This window comes from Sapajus apella, unplaced genomic scaffold (genome assembly GCF_009761245.1).
Source record: "Sapajus apella isolate SASKATOON/1434 unplaced genomic scaffold, GSC_monkey_1.0 scaffold145, whole genome shotgun sequence".
Classification (NCBI taxonomy): domain Eukaryota; kingdom Metazoa; phylum Chordata; class Mammalia; order Primates; family Cebidae; genus Sapajus; species Sapajus apella.
Genome location: NW_022437085.1, coordinates 738021 through 758175, shown reverse-complemented (window position 1 = coordinate 758175; position 20155 = coordinate 738021). Strand labels below are relative to the sequence as shown.

Genomic DNA, 20155 nt, shown 5'->3' with positions numbered 1-20155 from the left:
CTTCTCAGCAGCCATTCCCAACACCCCTGTTTGCTTTTAGACCTATAACTAGACTAATGTCCCGGTGGGTCCTTGGAGGTGAGGTAGAGAGTGTGATCCATGAGGAGGTGAACTACACTAGAAAATAAGTGTTTGAGTTCTCTTACTTATGTAAACAGAAATCTGGAGAACAGGCATGGGAATTGACAGTAAGGATATGCAATAATGAGGGAAGGAACATAGAGTTGGATCAGGCTGAATGTATTATTTGGGCCCACTAAATAGGGACTTTGCTTTTAATGTTGCAGCCCGGGGAGTTAAAAAAAAAAGTTCTAATAGTTTATTTGCTTGGTTAGCTGAAATATGGATTAAAAGATAGCCCACTGTGAGCAAGCTTGAAATGCCTAATCTCCCTTTGTTTAATGCAGAGGAAGGGATCCAAAGGCTTAGGGAGATTGAGATGGTAGAGTGGATTAGTCACTTTAGACCTACTCATCCCAGCCAGGAGGGTACAGAAGATATACTCTGGACCAATGCCTTGTGAAATAGATTTGTGAGGGCAGCACGTGCATCTTCGAAGAGCCATGTAATTTTTCCTTTCTGTATGTCAGACCTAACAATGGAAATAATTGGGTCCTAAGGTGGCAGGAGCCAAGTGGCAGTACTCAACCATTGAAGGCAAAGTGGGCATTGCTACCACAATGGACAGGAGAGGCAATGTGGAAATCAGAATTGTCTGACTCGTGTAGTGCTCTGGCATGGGCTAATGAATCACAGTGTTTCTAGAAGTGAAATTAATAGGAAGCCTACTGCATTCTTAAATTATACAAACAGGAAACTTCTAGATAGAATGGACACAAGACTAATTTGAATTATCAAAACAGAGAATCACAGGCCCTCAATCAATTTCCAGATTTGAGCTAGTTTATGGATCCAGAACCCCTTGAATAAATGGAAGGCTGGATCCCCTCAAGAAAGGACCCCACTACATAACCAACAATTTTTGCAGTGACTCTCCCATCTTTCCCCAAGGACACCTCTAGCCTTTTACCAGGCTAACTGTGCACTGGGAAAAGAAAAATTATCAGACATTTTGGGGACTACTGGACACTGGCTCTGAGCTGTCATTGATTCCAGGAGACTCAAAATGTTATTGTGGTACTCCAGTTAAAGTAGGAGCTTATAGAAGTCAGTTAATTAATGGAGTTTTAGCTCAGGTCTGACTAACAGTGGGTCCCATGGGTCCCTGAACTCGTCCTGTGATCATTTTCCCAGTGCATAATTGGGGATAGACATACATAAGTGGCATAGACATACTTAGCAGCTGGTAGAACCTCCACATTGGCTCCCTTACTGGTAGGGTGATGGCTATTACCAAGGGAAAAACCAAGTGAAAGTCACCAGAACTGCCTCTATATAGGAAAATAGTAAATCAAAAACACTATCATATCCCTGGAGGGATTGCAAAGATGAGTGCCACCATCAAGGACTTGGAAGAAGCAGGGGTGATGATTCCCACCACATCCCCAATCAATTCTCCCGTTTGGCCTGTGCAGAAGACAGATGGATCTTGGAGAATGACAGTTGATTATCATAAGCTTAACCAAGTGGTGACTCCAATTGCGGCTGCTGTACCAGATGTGGTTTCATTGCTTGAGCAAATTAACACATATCTTGGGACCTGGTATAGAGCCATTGACTTGACAAACACCCTTTTCTCCATTTCTGTCCATCAGGCCCACCAGAAGCAACTTGCCTTCAACTAAAAAGGCCAGCAATATACTTTTATTGTCCTACCTCGGGAGCATATCAACTCTCTGGCTTTGTGTCATAATCTTATTCAAAGAGAACTTGATTGCTTTTTGCTTCTGCAAGAGATCTTGCTGGTCCATTACATTGATGACATTATGCTGATTGGATCCAGTGAGCAAGAAGTAGCAAACACACTAAACCGATTGGTGAGATATTTGCATGCCAGAGTATGGGGAATGATTCCAACTAAAATTAAGGAAACTTCTACCTCAGTAAAATTTCTAAGGGTACAGTGGTGTGGGGCCTATCAAGATATTCCTTGTAAGGTGAAGGATAAGTTGCTGCATTTGGCCTCTCCTACAATCAAGAAAGAGGCACAATGCCTAACGAGCCTATTTGGATTTTGGAGGCAACACATTCCTCATTTGGTTGTGTTACTCTGGTCCATTTATCAAGTGACCCATAGGCTACCTGTTTTGAGTGGGGTCCAGAACAGGAGAAGGCTCTGCAACAGGTCCAGGCTGCTGTGCAAACTGCTCTGCCGCTTGGGCTATACGACCCTACAGATCCAATGGTGCTTGAGGTGGCAGATGCAGATGCTGTTTAGAGCATTTGGCAGGCTCCCATAGGTGAATCACAGTGCAAGTCTCTAGAATTTGGGGACAAGGCCCTACAATCTTCTGCAGATAACTATCCTTCTTTTGAGAGACAGCTTTTGGCCTGTTACTGGGCTTTGGTGGAAACTGAATGTTTGATTGTGGGCCATCACGTCACCATGCGGCCTGACCTGCCTATCATGAACTGGTTTCTTTCTGACCCATCTAGCCACAAAGTGGATCATGCACAGCAGCATTCCACCATCAAGTGAAAGTGGTATATATGTGATGGAGCTCAAGAAAGTCCTGAAGCACAAGTAAGTTACATGGGGAAATGGCTCAAATGCCCATGGTCTCAACTCTTGCCACCTTGCCTTCTTTACCCCAGCCTGCACTGATGGCCTCATAGGGAGTTCCTTATGATCAGTAAACAGAGGAAGAGCAGACTAGGCCCTGGTTCACAGATGGTTCTACATGATATGCAGGCACCACATAAAAGTTGACAACTGCAGAACTACAGCCCTTTTCTAGGACATCCCTGAAGGACAGTGGTGAAGGGAAACCTTCCAAGTGGGCAGAACTTCAAGGAGTGCACCTTGTTGTGCCCTTTGCATGGAAGAGAAATGACCAGATATGTGATTATATGCTGATTCATGGGCTGTAGCCAACGGTTTGGCTGGATGATCAGGGACTTGGAAGAAGCATGATTGGCAAATTGGTGACAAAGAAATTTGGAGAAGATGTAAGTGGATGGACCTCTCCAAATGGTCAAAAACGGTGAAGATATTTGTATTCCATGTGAGTGCTTACCAACAGGTGACCTCAACAGAGAAGGATTTCAACAATCAAGTGGATAAAATGCTCGTTCTGTGGACACCACTCAGCTTCTTTCCCCAGCCACCCCTGTCATCACCCAATGGGCCCATGAACAAAGTGGCATGATGGCAGGGATGGAGATTTCACATGGGCTCAGCAACATGGACTTCCACTCACAAGGCTGACCTGGCTACAGCCACTGGTGAGGGCCCAATTTGCCAGTTGCAGTGATCAACACTGAGCCCTCCATATGGAACCATTCCTTGTGATAGTCAGCTACCTACCTGGTGGCAGGTTGATTATATTGGACATCTCCCATCATGGAAAGGGTAGAGGTCTGTCTTCACTGGAATAGATACTTACTCCAGGTATGGGTTTGCCCATTGTGCACACAATGTTTCTGCCCAAACTACCACCCGTGAACTCATGGAATACCTTATCTACTGTCATGGTATTCCTCACAGCATTGCCTTTGACTAAGCTCTCACTTTATGGTTAAAACAGTGTCACAGTGAGCTCATGTTCATGAAATTCACTGGTCTTACCCTGTTCCCTGTTATTCTGAAACAGCTACATTAATAGAATGGTGGAATTGCCTTTGGAAGTGACAATTACACTGCCAACTAGGTGCCAATACTATGCAGGGATGGGGCAAAGTTTTCCAGAAGGCCATGTATGCTCTGAATCAGCATCCAATATATGGTACTGTTTCTCCCATAACCAGGCACAAGTCCAGGAATTTAAGGGGTGGAAGTGGCATCACTCAACATCATCCCTAGTGATCCACTAGCCAAATCTTTGCTTCAGGTTCCAGTTACCTTACATTTTGCTAATCTAGAGGTTTTAGTTCCAGAGGGAGAAACACTGCTGTCAGGAGACACAACAACAATTCTGTTAAACTGAAAGCAAAGATTGCCACCTGGACACTTTGGGCTTCTCCTACCTTTAAGTCAACAGGCTAAGAAGGGAGTTGCAGTGTTGGCTGGGGTGATTGACCTGGACTATCAAGATGAAATCAGTCTAGTACACCATAATGGAGGTAAGGAAGAGTATGCATGGAATGCAGGAGATCCAACAGGGCATCTCTTAGTATTACAATGCCATGTGATTAAGGTCAATGGGAAACTACAAGAGCCCAATCGAGACAGGACTACAAATAATCCAAACCGCTCAGGAATGAAGGTTGATGTCACTCCACTGGGGAAAAAACCACAACCTGCTGATATGCTTGCTGAAGGCAAAGGGAATACAGAATGGGTAGTAGAAGGAGGTAGTCACCAATACCAGCTATGACCATGTGACAAGCTGCAGAAACAAGTACTGTAACTGTCATGAGTATTTCCTCCTTCTTTTGTTTAAAACACCTTTATGCATGTGTACACTTATACAAATAAATGTTTATTTTCTTTTCCTTTATCATGTAACATAAGTTTTACTGACTTCATATCAGCATTTAAGTATTGTTAACTTTAGGTAATGGTATGTGGGTTGGGGATTGGTGCGTTTCTGGTTATACAAAGGACAGTTGAATTATGTAGGCATAATTATGACCTTATTATTGTCTTTATTTGAAGAGTTTGTATCACCTCAGGATATGTGTATGGGTTCAGGTTGACAAGGGTGGACTTGTGGTGGTGAATACTGAGTGTCAACTTGACTGGGCTGAAGGATACAAAGTATTGATCCTGGGTGTGTCTGTGAGGTTGTTGCCAAAAGAGATTAACATTTGAGTCAGTGGGCTGGGGAAGGCAGATCCACCTTTAATCTGGTGGGCACAATCTATTCAGCTGCTAGTGTATATAAACCAGGCAGAAAAATGTGGAAAGGAGAGGTGGGCCTAGCCTCCCAGCCTACATCTTTCTCCCATGCTGGATGCTTACTACCCTTGAAATTCAGACTCTAAGTTCTTCAGTTTTGGGACTTGGACCGGCTCTCCTTGCTCCTCAGCGTGAAGACAGCCTATTATGGGATCATGTGATCCTTGTGATCATGTAAGTTAATACTTAATAAACTCTCCTTTACATATATACATATATTTTATTTCTGTCTCTCTAAGATAACTTTGACTAATACAATCCTTTTGGATTATTATTATTATTATTATTATTTAATTAGTGGTTCACTAGAAAAAAGATTGTTCAGAGCAAGTTACTGGCAGCAGCTTGATGAGATTTCTCATTCCTTGCATATGTAAGCATAAAGCCCTACATTGGGCATCACTTATCACATACTGCAGATAAGCATGTCTAGTCACTTGTTATGTAGATAATTCTTACCACATTTGACCATTAGCATTTTCAACAGGGATATGTTGGTTCATAAACTCCAGGATTAGCAGAAATGCTTCTATCATATAAATGGAGAGAAGCTTCCATTAAGAACCTACCCTTGTTACACTAGTGCTTCTTATAATGAGTTTCAGTCTTCATAAATGTCTGTGCCCTCATTTAAACAATTAGCACAGACTTAAAGTTCATCAGTTGAACTTGAACATTTCAACAAAAAAACAAATTTATACACCACATTACACAGCTTTACTTCTGAATGTACAATATGGGGAAAGCAATTGCTGCTTATTTTCACTTAATTAACAATGAAGGATAAATGACATCAGCAAAGAAATATCAGCCAAAGGGGACCAAGTTTGTTTGTTGCAGATCGCCTCATTAGCTTGCTTCCAAAATATGTTCACCAGAGTGAAAAGCAATCATGTGACTAGCTGGGTGACAAAACATCTGCTCTATTAGCTCCAATAAGGCTACTGGGAGTGGGTAAGGACAAGCTGTGTATTTATTTAATCAGGTTAAGTGGAAACTGAGAGATAATCTGTCATTTATTGTCTTGTCCCAGGCTATTGTTTCTTCTAAAATAATAATAGTAATAACTTAGTAAGAGTTGCCATTTAAAGTTTTATGCTTTTTATAAGTAAATGATTCCCATCTGTTTTGTAATAAGTATAAATGCTGTAGCAGCAAATTATCAAAAAAGGAACTGCTTTAGCTCTTTAATAAACACTCTAGGGACTGAGGGTACTTGCTATTCTAAATGAGATAGTCCAATAGTTTTATATTATAAATCCTTTTTACAAAATATTGGCCTAATTGTTCAAGCTATTAGTAAGTTATGAAGATGAAAATAATCAAGCCCACAATTTTTATATTGTTGGTTAAATTCACATTCAAAATGAGCTATCTTTAGTTGCTGAGTAGCATTTCAAATAGTTACCCATGGAAATGATAAATTATTTTTTGTCATTATATGGTACCAAGATACAGTACATTTTTAACACAGAAAAATTCCTTGCTAAGCTACCTAAATAATTTAACAAACAAGGCAGATAATCACATACATGTGTGAAAATGGATACAATTGTAGTTAGGTAAGATGTACTATTATTTTTAAAAAAGAAAACTTTCTGTTTGCTATGACTTATTGGTAAACTATCTACTTAATCATTCTTAATTACTGCTCTAAGGAGTTTATTGTACATAGCAAAAATCCTTTGAGAAAATAGGATTGGTGTTGTCAAATGATCAGAATATATCATTTACTAGAGGCTCTCTTTTCTAAATTTACTTTTAAAATATTTATAATAGAAACACAGTAACTGTACATATTTATAGGATATTAATGTGATGTTTCAATTCAGATATACATTGTATAAAGATCAAATCAGGGTAATTAGCATATATATCACTTAAAACATTTATGATTTATTTGAGAAGATAACATTCAAAATCCTCTCTTCTACCTATCTTGAAATATTATTATTGGTCACCCTACTATTTAATAGAACACTTGATATGGCTTGGCTGTGTCCCCACCCAAATCCCATCTTGAATTCCCACATGCTGTAGAGGGACCTGGTACGTGGGGGGATGGGTAATTGAATCATAAAGGCAAGCCTTTCCCTTGCTCTTCTCATGATAGTGAATAAGTCTCACGAGATCTGATGGTTTCAAAAAGAGGAGATCCCCTGCAGAAATTCTCTTTCTTTGCCTGCTGCCATCTGTATAAGATGTGACTTTCTCCTCCTTGACTTCTGCCATGATTGTGCCGTCTCCCTAGCCACGTGGAACTGTAAGTCCATTAAACCTCTCTTTCTTTATAAATTGCCCAGTCTTGGGTATGTCTTTATCAACAGCATGAAAATGTACTAACACAACACTGGAACTTATTCCTCTTGTCTAAACATAACTTTGCACTCCTCACCAATATCTCCCTACCCTCTCTTCCCCATATCTTCCCTGATTCCTAGTATCTACTATTCTGCTCTCTACTTCTAGGAAATCAGCTTTTTAAGATTCCACATGTGAGTGAGATTGTGTGGTGTATTTCATTGTGTGCCTGGCTTATTTCATTTAAAATAACATTCTCCAGGTTAATCCATGTTGACACAAATCACAGGATTTTATTTATCTTGTGACTGAATACTATTCCAATGTTTGTGTTGCTCTAATAGGATGTGGGAAATTTGTCTGCAGTTGTAGAAAATATTTAAAAAATACAAGAAATTATCAGAGAACAAAACACCTTAAATTAAATATTAATAAAATTGAAGAAAAAATAAGCCAGTTTGGAATCATAATGCTTATCTAGCTTCAACCTTGTCACATTAGATACATGAGTTTGCCTTATCTTACTTATAGCTCCTGCTTTAATCAGAATATATATAATTGAGGTAGGATAAAAGCCAAAGGTAAATTATCGATTGTGCTGATTTTCACTGTGAAGGTCCAAGTCCTTTCTCTTTGACAGTGAAAATCATCTAACTCTGAAATTCTCCTATCACCTGTTTGGGAATAGAGGCACAGTCAGTGAACAAGAAAGCATTGACTATGATGCAAACTTTTCTTCAAGAAAGACATATATGTAGGCCACTGCCAAAGTAAACTCTTCATTGCATGATCTGTTTTACTTTGATTTATACACTTGTAGAAAAACAAAGAATGACAGTTTAAGGACTAAGGAATCTAGGAAAGATCAGTTAATCCAGAATGTTGGTTCATTTGTCTTGTGCTGCAGGTATATAAATCAGAAGAAAGATGCTTGGACACTTAAAATAGTAAGTAGGTGAGTAAGGGAGAAAATCCCAAAAGTAACAAGTAATCACTGAACTTCTCAAGTAAGGATGACTAATTATATTACAAATATCAATTCAATCTCTAATCTTATGTAAGACATTTTTGGAAAAAATGCCCAATTGTAAATCCTCAATTTATCTGTGTCATGGTTATTCTTACAAAGTGTGGGTCATAACACAAAAAAAATCTAGGACTTTATTCTGTGCTGCTGCTTCTATATTCTTCTTTTTCTTTACCATGTGATAGTTTGAGGCTCTTTCTGATTGTTACGGTCATGTTTATTTCTATTTGCTATAATTCATTGGCAAATCATCTCTGTCCTCTTTTCTACATTTTATCTTTTTTGAAGAAAATAAATATCACACACAAACATACATACAACATTCATTTGATAATTTTCATAGCATTTTTTATCTGTATAAAATGTAGAATTTTAAAATTTTTAATTGACAAATAAGACGAGTATATTGATAGGGTATACTTTGATGTTTTGATCTACATATACATTATGAAGAGAGTCAATAAAGCTTATTAACATATTAATCACCTCATGAATTTATAATAATTTGTGAAGGGAAAATTTAAAATCAATGATAGATATTTTGAAATACACATTATTATTAACTATGGTCAACATGAAGTACAATAAATCACTAAACTTATGCCTCCAGTCTAACTGAAATTTTGTACCTTTTCATCAACCTCCACCAAGCCAATTTCTGGGTATACACAAAGGAATTAAAACTGATACATTAAAGAGATATCTGCACTCTTCTGTTTATTTCAGCATAGTTCACACTAGCAAATAAATGGAAACTGGAAACAACCTAAGTGTCCATCATAGGATGAATAAATTTAAGAAGTGATAGAATAGATAAATAAAAAGTTATACATATACACAAATAGAATAATATACACTCTTTAAAAAGAAATTTTGTAATTTGTAATAACATAAATGGAACTGGAAAACTTTATGCTCAGCAAAATGATTCAGGCACAGAAATACAAATATGCCATTATCTTACTTATATTTGGAATCTAAAAATTTATAGCTCATGAAAACAGAGTAGAAAGGTAGCAAATAAAGTCTGGGGTGTGGGAAAGGTATGGGGATGAAAAAAAAAGATGTACAAATATTCTGAACACCTTTATAGAATGTGCTTATATATTCAATCACAATAACATCATGTCAGAAAAATATACAGAGTTAAGAAAATTAATCTTTTGACAATTTAATAATGCTGCAAAGGGTGCTTGGCCTTTTACTCAAATTTAAATTATTGAGCCAGAGATTCTGGGAAGCAAGACGGCAGAATAGACAGTTTCAATGATTGTTCTCCCCATAAGAACACCAAGTTAACAACTCTCTACACAGAAAAAAAATCACCTTCATAAGAATCAAAAATCAGGTGAGCACACATAGTTTCTGGTTTTAACTTCTTATTGCTAAGAGAGAGAATGAAGAGACAGAAAATACAGTCTTATGTGTTGTGATGCCACCATTCTCCCTCCTCTGGCAGCAGTAGAGTGGGTGTCAGAGAATGTATCTGGGTGCTGGGAGTAGGAAGAACACAGCAATTGAAAGGCATTGAACTCAGTTCTTTCTTCTTAGAGCACAAAGAAACACCTGAACTCAGCCAATGCCCCCACTTCCACAGAGGGAGAATTTAAACCAGCCCTAGACAGAGGGAAGCCTCTGATAGAGCCCAGCAGTTTGAACTTGAGTGACCAGAAATCTCACCACCAAGGGCCAAAGTGCCCTCAATCTCTAAGTAAACTTTAAAGACAGTCTAGGCCATAAGGACTGCAACACCTAGACAAGTCCAAGTACTAAACTAAGCCCAGGGACAGTGGATTGGGGGCAGGGAAAGCAACATAGTAAGACCCCAGCTGGGGCAACCAAGGGAGTGCTGGCATCACCACTACCCTAACACCAGCCTGCACAGATCATGGCTCCAAAAGAGTCCCATTTCTTCAGCTTGAGGAGAGGAGAAAGAAGAGTGGGGAGGATTTTGTTTTGCATCTTGGACACAATCTCAGCCACAGCAGTATAGGGCACTGGTCAGAGTCCTGAGTTCCCCCTTCCTAAAGGATACAGCAAAAGTAGTACTAAGAAGGATTTTTATAGCTATAAGTGCCCACATCAAAAGAGAGAAAAGTTTCAAATAAACATTCTAATGATTCATATTAGAGACCTGGAAAAGCAAGAGTAAACCAAACCCAAAGTTAGTTGAACAAAATAAATAATAAAAATCAGAGCAGAAAGAAATAAAATTGAAGTGAGAAAAACAATACAAAAGATTAATAAAACAAAAAGTTGTTTTTTCGAAAAGTTAAAGTTGACAAACATTTAGCCAGATTAAGAAAAAAAATGAGAGAAGATTCAAATAAATAAAATCAGAAATGAAAAAGAGACATCACACCTGATACTGTATAAATACAATGGATTATTAGGAGATACTATGAGCAACTACATGCCAATAAATTGGAAAATCTAGAAAAAAAAATGGACAAATTCCTAGATACCTACAACCTTCCAAAATTGAAGCAGGAAGAAATCCAAAATCTGAACAGACGAATAGCAAGTAACGAGATCAAAGCTGTAAAGAAAGTCTTCCAGTAAAGGAAAGCTCAGGACCTGATGGCTTCACTGCTGAATTTGACCAAACCTTGAAAAGAAAAATTAATACAAATCTCACTCAAACTATTCTGAAAAATAGAGGTGGAAGGTATACTTCCAAACTCATTCTATAAGGCCAATATTTCCCTGATAACAAGATGAGACAAGGACACATCATAAAAAGAATCTACAGGGCAATATATCTGATGAATATTGATGCAAAAATTACCAAAAAAAAAAAAACACTCTAGATACTGAATTCAACAATACATTGTAATGACTGTTCATCATGACTAAGTAGGATGTAACCCTGAAATGCAGGGATGTTTCAATATTCACAAAATAGATTAGTTATGATACATCATATCAACAGAATGAAGGATAAAAAACATATGATCATTTTAATTGATTCTAAAGAAGCATTTGAAAAAATTTAACGTTCCTTCATTTTATATATACATATATATATATATATGTATATATGTATATATAAAACCTCAAAAACCTGGATATAGACGGAACATATCTCAAAATAATAAAAGTGATATGAAACAGACTCACAGCTAGTATCATACTGAATGGGGAAAGCCTTTTCTCTAAGACCTGGCACATGACAAGAATGCCCCCTGTCATCACTGTTAGTCAACATAGTACTGGAAAGCCTAGCTGGGGCAATGAGAACAGATATAAGGGGCATCCAAATTGGAAACAAAAAATCAAATTATCCTTGTTTTCTGATCATATGATCTTATAATTAGAAAAAGCTGAAAACTAAAAAAAAAAAAAAAAAACTATTAAAACTGATAAATTCAGTAAAGTTGTAGAATAAAAATCAACATAAAAAATTCAGTAGCATTTCTACATGTTTACAGTAAACAACCTGAAATACAAATAAAAAGCAATCCCATTTAATATAGCCACACATAAAAATTAAATATCTAGGAATTAACATAACCAAAAAAACTGAAAGATCTCTATAATAAAAACTACAAAATTCTGATAAAGGAAATTGAAAACACCAAAAATGGAAAAAATTTTATCTTCATAGATTAGAAGAATTAATATTGTTAAAGTGTCCAGAATACCTAAAGCAATCTACAGATTCAATGCAATCTCTACAAAATACCAATGACATTCTTTACAAAAGATAGAGAAAACAATCATACAATTTATATGTGACCACAAAAGACCCAGAATAGCTAAAGCCATTATAAGGAAGAACAAAAATGGAGAAATGATATAATCTGATGTCAAGTTATACTGTAGAGCTATGGTAACCAAAATGGCATAGTACTGTCATAAAAATAGGTATATATATTGATAGAACAGAATAGAAAATCCAGGAATCAAATCTTCACACCTTCAGTGAATTTATATTTGACAAACATGCAAAGAACATACACTGGGGAAAAGGCAATCTCTTCAATAAATGTTGATGCTGGGAAAACTGGATATCCATATGTAGAAGAAAGAGACTAGAGCCCCGTCTCTTGTCATATACGAAAATCAAATTAAAATGGTTTAATACTTAGATATAAGACCTCAAATTCTTAAAGTACTCCAACAAAACATTGTGGAAAGCCCCAAGGACATTGTTCTGGACAAAGATTTCTTGAGCAATATCCTATAAGCACAGGCAACCAAAGCAAACATGGACGAATTGAATCCTATCAACTGAAAACCTTCTGCACAGCAAAAAATACATTCAACAAAATACAGAGACAACTCTCAGAATGGGAGAAAATATTTGCCAACTACTTATTTGATAAGAAATTAATAACAAAAATATATAGTGAATTCAAACAACTCTATAGACAACAAATCTAATAATTCAATAAAAATGGGCAAAAGATTTGAATAGGCATTTCTCAATAGAAGACATAAAATGGTAAACAGGCGTATGAAAAGGTACTCAGCATTGATTATCGGAAAAGTGCAAATCAAAACTACAATGAGATGTCTCACCAAAGTTAAAATGGATTATCTCGAGTCAGGCAGTAGCAAATGCTTGCAAAGAGGTGGAGAAAATGGAACCACTGCACACTATTGTTGAGAATGTAAATTAATAAAACCACTATTTGGAAGGCTTGTAAGTTTCTAAAAACAAACAAACAAACAAACCAGAAGTTGAGCCCACAGCTGCAGTGCACTGGGAAGCAATATCAGAATATCATCAGACTCATGTGGAGCAAAAGCAGCCCCAAAGGGGTTCCTGGCCATAGAGCCAGGAAAGCAAAAGCCAAGAGGACTGCAGCTACAGGTTTCAGGAAACAGTCTCTTAAAGCAGAAAGACACATGCTTAATGAGGCCAATTTCTAAATGTAGTCTTCCAGACATTGGGGGATTACGACAGACTGGAGGCAGGACTAGATTGCAACTCTCGCTCAGACAGACAGAGCAGTGTGTGGAGGCTTACATCATAAATTTTAGCTCCAAAACAACTGCAGGAATAAGCCAGGAAACCTGAGAGGACCTATAACCCCTCGAAAAGAAGCAGATTGCTCCTGCAGGACTCAGGAGACACTCCAAATAATGTGAGTGCCCAAACTGTGGAAGTGGAATGGGAGATCACTCGCCTCCAAACACACACTCCCACTGGGGAAACTGAAGGTTTAGATTATGGGAGAAGATTCTTACCTGACTTGGAGCTGAGTCAATTTAAAGAGCGGAGCAAAATACAAAGGTAGAGGAAGCAGTGGGGAAAGCTCCTGTGAGCTTGCTGGGTCCTCGAGCAGGCCACTCCTGCCTGGCCTCACCGGGATCCTTTGGGAGGGCAGCCAGAGGAGCTGGGAAAAGGCCACAGGGAGAAGAAAATCTCCAACTGAACTTTATAATGATTTGAACTAATTGAGAAGCCTCCTGGCCAGAACTCAGAAGAAGGCATGAATCCTGTGTGCAGACTCTACAGGTGGGGAAAGGAAATTCATACTTGCTCTAGCAACTGGGAAGTGGGTAGCCTGGGGCAAGTTCTCACCTCTGCTTGCCCACTGACTGGAAACAGACTCAGTGCTATTGACAGGGACACAGTGGGAGTGATATTGGCCCTTCAGATTGCATGAAAGCTGGGTAAGGCCTGTGACTACTAGATTTTCCCCACTTCCCTGATCACCTGCATAACACAGTAGAGACAGCCACAATCTTCCTAGGATCATAACTCTATTGACTTGGGAACCTCACCCTCATTCCCCACAGCAACCACTACAAGACCGCCTCCACAAAGAGAGTCTAAGCTCAGACATGCCTAGCCCTACCCCCACCCAATGGTCTTTCCTTACCCACCCTGGTAACTGAAGACAAAGGGTATATACTCTAGGGAGTTCTAGGGACCCTGCCACCACCTGTTTCTTTCCACTTTAACACAGCTGATAATTTTTGAAAAGCACCATCTCCTAGCAGGAGGCCAACCAGCACAAAAATAATGCATTAAACCAGCAAAGTTAAGAATCTTCAAAGTTAATTTCGCCTCTCTGCCACCTTCATTGGAGCAGGAAAGACCAACAGATGCTTCACATCACAGGGCTCAGTGCAGACAACCCACAATAAGAGCCTAGAGCCTGGTAGACTTGCTGGATGGCTAGATCCAGAAGGGAGATAACAAACACTGTAGCTTGGCTCTCAGGAAACCACATCCATAGGAAAAGGGAGATAATACTACATTAAGGGAACACCTTGGAGGACAAAAGTATCTGAACAACAGCCTTCAGCCCTAGAACCCCCCTCTGGCAGAGGCTACTCAAATGAGAAGGAACAAGAAAAACAACTCTTGTAATATGACAAATCAAGGCCCTTTAACACCTCCAAAAAATTATACTAGCTCACCAGCAATGGATCCAAACCAAGAAGAAATATCCGATTTACCTGAAAAAGAATTCAGGAGGTTAGTTATTAAGTGAATCAGGGAGGCACCAAAGAAAAGTGAAGTCTAATGTAAAGAAATCAAGAAAATGATACAAGAAGTGAAGGGAGAAATATTTAATGTAATAGATGGCATAAATAGAAAACAATCAGAACTTTAGGAAACAATGAACACACTTACAGAAATGCAAAATGCTCTGGAAAGTCTCAGCAATAGAACTGAACAAGTAGAAGAAAGAATCAGAGTTCAAAGACAAAGTCTTTGAGTAAACTCAATTCAAAGACAAACAAAAAATAAGAAAATATGAACAAAGCCTTCAAGAAGTCTGGGATTATGTTAAATGACTAAACCTAAGAATAATCGACATTCCTGAGGAAGAAGAAAAATCTAAGTTTGGAAAACATATTTCAGGGAATAATCGAGAAAAACTTTCCTGTCTTTGCTAGAGATTTAAATATCCAAAGACAAGAAGCACAAAGAACTCCTGAGAAATTAATTGCCAAGAGATCATCACCTAGGCACATTGTCATCAGGTTATCTAAAGTTAGGTGAAGGAAAGAATCTTAAGAGCTATGAGACAAAAGTACCAGGTAACCTATAAAGGGAAATCTATCAGATTAACAGAAGATCTCTCAGCAGAAACCCTACAAGCTGGAAGGAATTGGGGCCCTACCCTCAGCCTCCGCAAATAAAACAATTGTCAGACAAGAATTCTGGATCCAGCAAAACTAAGCTTCATATGTGAAGGAAAGATACAGTCTTTTTCAGACAAACACATGCTGAGACAAATTTGCCACTACCAAGCCACCCATACAAGAACTGTTAAAAGGAACTCAAAATCTTGAAATAAATCCTGGAAACACATCAAAACAGAATCTCTCTATGGCATAAATCTCCCACACCTATAAACAAGAACACAATTTAAATAACAAAAACAAAAACAAAACAAAAAAAAAAGTACACAGTGAACAAATACCATGGTGAATGAAATGTTACCTCACATCTCAATACTAACATTGAGTTTAAATGCCCTAAATGCTCCACTTAAAAGATATAGAACTGCAGAATGGATAAGAATTCATCAAACAACTATCTGCTGCCTTCAGGACACTCACCTAACACATAAAGACTCACATAAACTTAAGGTAAAAGTGTGGAAAAAGATACCATGCAAATGGACACCAAAAGAAAGGAGGAGTAGCTATTCTTATGTCAGACAAAACAAACTTTAAAGCAACAGCAGTTAAAAAAGACAAAGAGGGACATTACACAATAGTAAAAGGCCTTGTTCAACAGGAAAACATCACAATCCTAAACATATATGCCCCTAACACTGGAGCTCCCAAATTTATAAAAACAATTACTAATAGGCCCAATAAATGAGATAGACAGTAACACAATAATAGTGGGGGACTTCAATATTCCACTGACAGCACTAGACAGGTTTTCAGGACAGAAAGCCAACAAGGAAACGATGGATTTAAACCATACCTTGGAACAAATGGACCTAATAGATATATACAGAACATTCCACCCAACAACTGTAGAATATACATTCTATTCAACAGCACATGAAACTTTCTCCAAGATAGATCATATGATAGGCTACAAAACGAGCCTCAGTAAATTAAAGAAAATTTTCAAGTACTATCTCAGACTAAAGTGGAATAAAACTGGAAATCAACTCCAAGAAGAACCTTCAAAACCATGTAAATATATGGAAATTAAATAACCTGCTCCTAAATGATCCTTGGGTCAAAAATGAAATCAAGATGGAAATTAAAAAATTCTTTGACCTGAACAGCAATAGTGACACAACCTATCAAATCCTCTGGGATATAGCAAAAATGGTGATAAAAAGAAAGGTCATAGCCCTAGACACCTACAGCAAAAAGACTGAAAGAGAACAAACAGACAATCTAAGATCACACCTCAAGGAGCTAGAGAAACAAGAACAAACCAAACCAAACTCATCAGAAAAAAGGAAATAACCAAGATCATAGCAAATCTAAATGAAATTGACACAAACAAATAAAGAAAATACAAAAGATAAAACAAAAACCTTTTTCTTTGAAAGGATAAATAAAATTGACAGACCACTAGCAAGATTAACCAAAAAAATAAGAAGGAAAATCCAAATAAGCTCAATAAGAAATGAAATGGGAGATGTTATAACTGACACCACAGAAATACAAAAGACCATTCAAAGCTACTATGAACACCTTTATTTGCATGAACTAGAAAATCTAGAAATGATGGATATATTCCTGGGAAGATACAACCCTCCTAGCATAAACCAGGAAGAATTCAATACCCTGAACAGTTCAAAACCAGCAGCAAGATTAAAATGCTAATTAAAAAACTACCACCACCAACAAAAAAAGTTCAGGAGCAGATGGTTTCATAGCAGAATTTTACTAGACATTCAAAGAATTGACACCAATCCTTTTGACACTATTCCACAAGATAGAGAAAGAGAGAACCCTCCCTAAATCATTCTCTGAAGCTAGGATCACCCTAATACCAAAACCAGGAAAGGACATAACCAAAAAATAAAACTAGAGATCAATATCCTTGATAAACATAGATGTTAAAGTCCTTAACAAAATACTACCTAACCAAATACAACAACGTATCGAAAATATAATCCACCATGATCAAGTATGTTTCATGCCAGGGATGCAGGAATGGTTTAACATTCTCAAGTCAATAAATGTGATACACACATAAACTAAGTTAAAAAAAATCACATGATCATCTCAATAGATGCAGAAAAAGCATTCGACAAATCTAGTATCCCTTTGTGATTAAAACTCTCAGCAAAATCGACATACAAGGGATATGCCTCAATGTAACAAAAGCCATCTATGACAAATCCATAGCCAACATAATACTGAATGGGAAAAAGTTGAAAGCATTCCTCTGAGAACTGGAACAAGACAAAGATGCCAACTCTCTCCACTCCTATTCAGTATAGTTCTGGAAGCCTTAACCAGAGCAATCAAACAAAGGAAAGCAATAAAGGGCATCCAAATTGGTAAAGAAAAAGTCAAACTGACACTATTTTCTGATAATATGATCATCCACCTTGAAAACTCTAAAGACTTCTCTAGAGAGCTCCTACAACTGATACACGCATTAAGCAGTTTCCAGATACAAAATTAATGTACACAAATCAGTAGCTTTTCTATATGCCAATAGCAACAAAACTGAGAATAAAATAAATAACTCATCCCCTTTTATAATAGCTGCAAAAAATCCAAATAAAATACTTAAGAATATACCTAACCAAGGAGGTGAAAGAACTCTACAAGGAAAACTACAAAATACTGCTGAAACAAATTATAGGTGACAGAAACAAATGGAAACACATCCCATGCTCATGAATGTGTAGAATCAATATTGAAAAAATGGCCATATTGCCAAAAGCAATCAACAAATTCAATGCAATTCTCATCAAAATAGCACCATAATTCTTCACATAATTAGAAAAAAAATTGTAAATCTCATGTGGAACCAAAAAGGGTTTGCATAGCCAAAGCAAGACTAAGCAAATAGAGCAAATCTGGAGGCAACACATTACATGATTTCAAACAATATTATAGGGCTATAGTCAATAAAACAGCATGCTACTTGTATAAAAATATTTACATAGACCAATGGAAAAAGAATAGAAAAACGAGAAATAAACTCAAATACTTAACAGCCAACTGATCTTTGACAAAACAAAAACATGAAGTGGAGAAAGGACATCCTTTTCAACAAATGGTGCTGGGTTAATTGGCTAGCCACATGTAGGAGAATAAAACTGGATCTTCATCTTTCACTTTATACAGAAATCAACTCAAGATGGATTAAAGACTTAAATCTAAGACCTGAAACTAAAAAAATTCTAGAAAATAACATTGGAAAAATCCTTTTAGACATCGACTTAGGCAAAAATTTCTTGACCAAGAACCCAAAAGCAAATGCAATAAAAACAAAGATAAATAGTCAGGAGTTAATTAAGCTAAAGAGCTTTTGCATGGCAAAAGGAACAGTCAGCAGAGTAAACTGACAATCCATAGAATAAGAGAAAATCTTCACAATTGGACAAAAAACTAATATCTGAAGTATATAAGAAATTCAATGAAGTCCACAAGAAAACACAAACAGATAATCCCATCAAAAAATGGGCTAAGGACATGAATATTCTATTCTCAAAAGAAGATATATAAATGGCCAGCAAATATATGAAAAAATGCTTAACATCACTATGATCAGGGAAATATAAATCAAAACCACAATGCAATACCACATTATTCCTGCAAGAATGGTCATAATCAAAAAATCAACAAAACAGTAGATTTTCGCATGGATGCAGTGAACAGGGAATACTTCTACACTGCTGGTGGGAATGTAAACTAGTATACAACTGTGAAAAAACCTGTGGCAATTCCTTAAAGAACTAAAGGTAGAACTAATATTTGATCCAGCAATCCTGCTACTGGGTATCTACTCAGAAGAAAACAGATAATTTTACGAAAAATATACTTGCACACGCATGTTTATAGCAGCACAATTCGCAATTTCAAAAACGTGGAACCAACCCAAATGCAAGCCAATCAACAAGTGGATAAAGAAACTGTGAGTTTATATATATATATATATATATATATATATGTTTGAATACTACTCAACTATTCAGCCATGAAAAGAAATAAATTAATGGCATTTGCAGCGACCTGGATGAGATTGGAGACTATTATTTTAAGTGAAGTAACTCAGGAATGGAAAACCAAACATTGTATGTTCTAACTAATATGTGGGAGCTAAGCTGTGAGGATGCAAAGGAATAAGAATGATACAATGGACTTTGGGGACTCACACGAAAAAAGTGGAAAGGGGGTAAGGAATAAAAGACTACAAATAGGGTGCAGTGTATACTGCTTGGGAGAAGGGTGTACCAACAACTCAAAAATCACCACTAAAGAAATTACTCATGTGACCAAACACCACTTGTTCCCCAATAATCTATGGAAATATAAAACATTAAAAAAAAAAAAACCTAAAAATTGAGCTTCCATATGATCCAGCTATCCCACAGCTGGGTATATACCCCCCACCCCCAAAAAGAAAATCTGTATGTGGAAGAGATATCTGCACTCCTTTGTTGCAGCATTGTCCATAATAGCTATAATTTGGAAGTAACCTAAGTGTTCATTAAGAAATGAATGAAGAAAATTCAGTACATATACACATTGGAGTATATTCAGCCACAAAAAGGAATGAGATCCAGTAAACAACTGAGTAGGAATGAGATCCAGTAAACAACACCATGGGTAGAAGTGGAGATCATTATTTTATGTGAGATAAGTCTGGGACAGAAGGACAAATATCTCATGTTATCCCTTATTTGTGGGATCCAAAATTCAAATCAATTGATCGCATGGACATAGAGAGCAAATGGATA

At 37.2% G+C, this 20155-nt stretch overlaps 1 long non-coding RNA gene across 1 annotated transcript in view; it reads right to left on the bottom strand.

Annotated features, from left to right (window-relative positions):
* LOC116540878 overlaps window positions 1-19812 on the bottom strand; it is a 384846-nt gene extending 365034 nt beyond the window's left edge. Inside the window, exons 1-2 of the long non-coding RNA XR_004264621.1 lie at window positions 19751-19812; window positions 17490-17493 (exon numbers count right to left, since the gene is read on the bottom strand). This is a non-coding gene — a long non-coding RNA (uncharacterized LOC116540878). The remainder of the gene's footprint in view (window positions 1-17489; window positions 17494-19750) is intronic.
* Between the last annotated feature and the right edge of the window lie 343 nt (window positions 19813-20155).